This window comes from Eurytemora carolleeae, unplaced genomic scaffold (assembly GCF_000591075.1).
Source record: "Eurytemora carolleeae unplaced genomic scaffold, Eaff_2.0 scaffold109, whole genome shotgun sequence".
Taxonomy (NCBI): Eukaryota; Metazoa; Arthropoda; class Copepoda; order Calanoida; family Temoridae; genus Eurytemora; species Eurytemora carolleeae.
In genome coordinates, this window is record NW_019396229.1 from 323,840 (window position 1) to 330,218 (window position 6,379).

Genomic DNA, 6,379 nt, shown 5'->3' on the forward strand with positions numbered 1-6,379 from the left:
GGGTTTCAGGAAACCGGGTATCGTAGCGAGTTTTATAATTTTCTTAAGTTTTGCACTCAGGAAATATAGAGTACACTGAAAGGTTATCGTGTATAAATTACAATTTACATGTAGAATGTGCCGGGTTTCCCACAAAGAATAAGACTTCAGAGACGATTGTACAGAATTTATACTATGGGTTTTCTCTGCAACTGTAAACTTGTTTCTTTTGTTGCCTAATCATTAAATAAGCCAAAAAAGATTAAATTCAAAGCAGAAGACTTGATTTAACCTAGGTATCGTCGAATTTAGAAAGTTTCAGGTCGTCTTTACAGTCTCATCTTACGTGGGTAACCATGTAGATACTAAGATAAAATTAATTTATGAAAAGTTGACGATTTTGATATTAACAAGTGCAAAACAGGAAAAATATCTATCTTAAAAAAATTTTGTTCCTAAATCTGGGTGTTTTTGTTCCGAAATAAATCTATTCCCCCCCTCCTCACTTAAATCCTGTATCCGCCCCTGTATATGATGTAGATAGTAGAATGCAAATGTATGTATGGTAGGCTGCGTGGTCGGTTAAGAAAAGGAAGCAAAAAATTTATAAAATCCTAGCCAAGTATATTATCAAGTAGATACTTTGCAAAAACGGTTAATGGTATACAAATATAGATAGATATACTTAAAAAAATTTTACATTAATCATGAATTGAATATAATTTTGGTAAATAATAAAAAATAGAAAAAAAGGATTAAATATTATGAATTCCTAGCCTTAAAACCTTTTAAACCTTTTAACATTAATGTATGTAATTTATAACTTTTTTCAATGCTAAAATATACTTAATCAAACTCAAATATTCAGCAGATTCCTTTACCTCGAATCATGTGAGATCTTACAACAAATATTGGCCCAATTTGTTTAACAATTTTGACGTTTCTTTGGTTAAACCAAACCACCAGACTAGCCAAATATGTATTAAATGCGCAACTTTTTAGTTTCAATAAATGAAATCCTGACAACAGAAAAAAAGCCTTCAGTAGAGACGGTCACGTTCGACTTTTTTCATTTCGTGCGTTCATTTCGTTCTTTTTTTCAATTATTTGATATCGCTCCTTCTCAGAGTCATAGTTTATTTTCCATGTATATCGTTCGTTTTCTCACTGAACGTTCATTCCGCGAAACCTTTCAATCAGTAAAATCGTTCGCTCAGTAAAAAAAATCGTTTTTCATAAATTGGTAAAAAACTTTCGTTTTTTAAAAGTTTGTTCCAAAAACTGTTCGTTCCTTAAAAAACAATATTTTTTCAAATCTTTTTCAAAGTTCGTTGATTCAGTAAAAACATGATCGTATTTTCCAGTTCGATCGAAAGAGTTTTTTTTATTTCTCTGAACGATCCATTCCTTTCGTCCATCGTTTGTTTTTTCTAAACGACAACCATTTCACGAAAAATTTCTTTTGTTCTAAAAAACAATGCCCATCTCTAGCCTTCAGCCTACTTGCATCTTGTTCTGGAAACCGGGATTTTGCTCCTGATTAGGGTTGATTTAGTTGCAATATATGCTGCACTACCGAGATGCATCTTGGCTGAGAAAGGACAGAGTATATATATGTAGAGATTAGAAGATAGTAGGGAAAGAAGTTTGGCTGACAAACAGTGAAGGCAGGGTCTAACATGATTAATGATGGAATACTAATACTACAACAGGAGGAATACTACACTAGTGTAGAGGAATAGAACTCCAGTATAGGAATAGTAAACATGATACACACGGCAAGCGGGATTATTTTGTAAACATTATTTTGTAGTATCACAATTGAAACTACTAGTCTCGGGATTTCCAAATTGTGGTCTACCATTTTTTCACCTTCAAAATTGACAGAAATATTAGGAAATTTGTCCAGATTCCAGTTATTAAAAATCAACAAAAGTGCTCAAATATTTAATACATTTTTAGTATAAAAATCTCCATTAATCTTGAATACAAAATGACGGTAGACCACAATTCGGAAACCTCATTGGAGGCTCAATATTTTGTTGATGCACTTTATTTGTTAATTATCGGAAATCAAAGACGATATTCAAGTCGTCCCTCAATTCCCATGTTTATTGGGACACCCTGTATTACGTTAAATCGGAAGATTTGTAATATTTGCCGTGTATATTAAATAGATAAAAATTATGTTTATTGCGAATATATGCATTCTATTTTAACCCTTAAATTGAAAGAAAAGCTCTCAAACTCCAGAATAATATCATTTTCCGCAACATTAAGAATTACAGCTCTAGTCTGTACAGCTCTAGTCTCCAGAATATATGTATGTGCAGCACAAAACCAAGCTAAGAACATTCTCGTGGCTCTCCCTAGTTCCCCAATCAAAGTTTGAGGCAAATCGGTTCAGGGCTTTCTGAGTTATGATCGGGAGAACATTGTAAAAACGTACAGTCGCCCACAAAGTCTCAATCTTACTGAATATCCCTGAATCAAACAACATTTTATCTTCTGTAATTATTTTCATATATTTTTAACAATTATGTGGTTATTTCCTAGCAGTGTAGTCTGTATATAAAGTGTTTTATATCAACCTTGATAACTTTTTTTTTTGTGACGTATTCGGAGAGTTCTATCATGCAACCCTCTACTGCACCAATCTTTAATATTAATAAGGCCAAAAAACACTGTCAACAAACAAAAGGTTTGTAAAGAATTAAAAAATTAAATGTTATAGTTAAATTACATTGTGTCCCAGTAAACATGAGAATAAAGAGACGACATCAACAGCGTCTTTGTATCTAAATTATTAGTAAACTAGCTTGGGAACCCAGTGCTGCCAATTGGCCAAGGTTACTGAAAGTTACTCCTGCCGTTTACCCGCACTTGAAAGATTTTACCGGGAAACTAAATTTACGCTATTAAAGTCGACCCAGTCAACTTCGAATCTCAAAACCAAGCTAAGAACATTCCCGTAGTTCTCCCAAGTTCTCCTAGCAAAATCTGAGACAAATCAGTCAATGGTATTCCCAAGTTATGATTGGACAAACAAACAGACAGACAGATAGACAGACAGACAGACAAACAGAGATTACAACTTTATACATATAAATGTCAAAGAGTGGTTTAAAAGGATAGTTTGAGTTTTCGAAAATGGAGGTCGAAAATTAAAAAAATTACCTACGATTTAAGATACTGCTAAACTTTTATTTTATCAAATATTTGGTAAAATTTTTAAAGTACAGAACCTATTTTGACAATTCCAAGACCAAGAGTTTCGTTAGCAACTTTAAAACTATTGTAATTTAGAATAATACTGCGTGGCATAGGAGATGTATCCGTCATCAATTGTTTTAGATGTTTTTGGGACACCCTGTACAAGGGCGGTGTTCTATTAAAATGATTTTTAAACAACCTAAAAATAAAGGATTTTTTTGCGGAAAGTGCTAAATTTTCAACTGAAGTAAATGAATAAAATCTTTGTTTGGTAAATATGAATTTTTCAAATATGATATTTGTCAAATAAGCTAAACAATATTAATATTTGTGCGCAATAGCAGGTTTTCTATTTTTAGGGTGATATATTTTTAACGAATTATTGGTTTTAATCTTCATACTGCAGCCAATTAATATGAAATGTTAAGTTTTTACATTTTTAGGTTTGAAAATAAAATATAAAGAAATAGTTTTTAACAATTCATTTCTTAAAGATATTGTTAACAAAAGGTTAATACAAAATTGTATAAAATAAATCTAACAGAACAGTATTCCTTTTACAACTATTTCACAATCATATCCTTCTGCCCCTTTCTTACACGAAAACTTACTATAATTTATATATAACAGCTATCTCTGCAGTAATAATTTATATAAGAGAATACGCTGCGCAACAATCATAAGGCTTATACCACAACTATCAAATTTTATATTTACAATTTCTACTTTTCAAAAAATGTTTTTAAAAATCAAAAATCGAGTCGAAAACTTTAAAGTTTGCACCCTCAACATGTATTTCAGGTTTATAAAAATGTTTGAAATTCCTATTCAAGATCTGTTGTAAACCTGCTTTTTATTTAGTTTTTTTAACTGAAAATGTAAAAATTCCGGGGCTTGGAGGTGATTCAGCTCCGGAGGTCATTTCGCGGGGCTCATGGCGGCTCTGCATCCCATCCCTTGTGGGGTGGGGGAGGGCTCTTGCTGTTCTTAAAAAATTATAAAACTGGTAAAATTTCCCCCAAAAAATGATAAAAAGTATGTAAATATGGATCTGTTGCTACCCTTTCTTTATTTTATTTTCAAACCTAAAAATGTAAAAACTTTACATTTTTATTACTTGCGTGCAGTATGGAGATTAAAACCAATAATCCGTTAAAGATAACAGACCAAAATATATCACCCTAAAAATAGAAAACCTGCTATTGCGCACAAATATTGATATTGTTTAGCTTATTTGACAAATATCATAATTCACAAATTCATGTTTACTAAATTCATGAATAAATGAATAAAATTAAGATTTTATTCATTTACTTCAGTTGAAAGTTTTGTATTTTTCCGCATAAAATAAAATTAATTTTTAAGGTTGAGATTAACGTGATTTAAAAAAAAACATTTTCATAGAATTCCACTCTTGTACACTGTATATCGAACATAATTGTCGACGTTTAAATCTCCTACGAGAGTGCATCAGGGCAAGGCTAGATAGGGGCAGTAAGTTGAGTAATCCCTGCTATTAAGGACCTGAATAGTTCAGGGGTAATTACCTCCAAGATTCTAGGGGGGGTAAATTACCCCCAGGATTCTAGGGGGGGGGGGGAAAAAAACCCCAAAAACCCCCCTATTTCCGCCACTGGTCTAATACAAAAATAAAATATTTATATAATTTCTATTTGAAGTCGAATAATTATAGTTATTGAGGGATATTTGAGTGATAGCTGGAGGGAGTAAACTTCTTAATTTACTTCCATTAATTATAAAACTGTCATTTTTTAAATAATTTGACCAATACTTCAAATTAAATTATACAAAAATTTATATCTATTCAATTAGACATAATGTAAATATGGTTTGTTCGACTTTGTGCCTTCATAATACATAATTATAATAAGCATTTTAAAAATACAAAGCCGAACAAATTATCCCTCATCAAATTTATTGCTTTTCAATTTAAATGAAACATAAAAAAATTCAAAAAATAGTAAAATAAGACAAATTCTGGTTTGGACAAACCATTTATTCAAAACTTAAACAAAATATCAAAATTTTTCTGCGAACAAAATTATTTGATAAAAAAAGGGCGTTTAGGAATAATCTGAGGGGGATAAATTGGTGATATGCGCTCCCCTTCTCCCCTTGCAGGTATATTTGGAAAATTCCTTTAAAATATTTACTCTAAATATTCTCCAGACGATAAATTACATTGATTGACGATAAAACTAGGTCTGAACACTTTTTCTTCCAGTTTTCCTTGAAAACAAACATTATTTATTGTTTAATACCAGGCTTCCTCCAGCTTTTCAGATCCTTTCCTCCACACATTCACAACAAGTTAACTGTAATAAAGCTCTTCATTTACATATACACACATATATATAGATATATTTAAATATATTTCAAATATATATACATATACACACATATATATATTATATATATATAACAGTGACATAGAAACATTATTTTTAAAATTCGGTGATGGTGATGGACCAAACCTCTGTAGGGTAAAAAAGTAGAGATGTTAGTTCCACATTTATTGAAAATATATTTCGGTCTGGGTTGACCCTCGTCAGTTCTAACGATATAATAACAATTAAATCGGTAAACAAAACAAAAAATTTTTTTTGTTAAAAATCACAAGAAAATAAAGAAACAAAAAAGATTATTCAAAATACAAATTTGGGCTGTCAAATGGACATAAGGGAAACGAACTCAGATTATGAGATGGAAAAAAGATAATTACATCTATATCATAATAACATCTATATAATAAATCAAGGGTGTTCAATAAGCGTATTCTCTTCTATAAATTATTACTACAGAGATTAAATGAATGGCTTGTCCGATTGACATGGCTACCCATGTGTTGTATTTTTGCTTTTTTTGCAAACCTTTCAAACCTCTATCAGAAAGATATCATCGTTTTTCTAACCAAAAAATGTGCTGCATTTGGTTTATTTCTTTCATCATCTGAGTCAATTTTGTAGAGAAACCACAATTTGCCAATAATCAATTTTAAGATGGACAAATAAAAAAAGTTTATCCTTGTTAGACAAAGGTCACCGCTTGAAATCGGACATGCCAATCTCCTTGAGAGTCTCTTGACTTATATTACGTCTACAGTCCCTTTAAAGAAGGGAGGGTTGCAATAAATGAAGATAGTTAAAGAATAAGAGGAAGAGAGAGA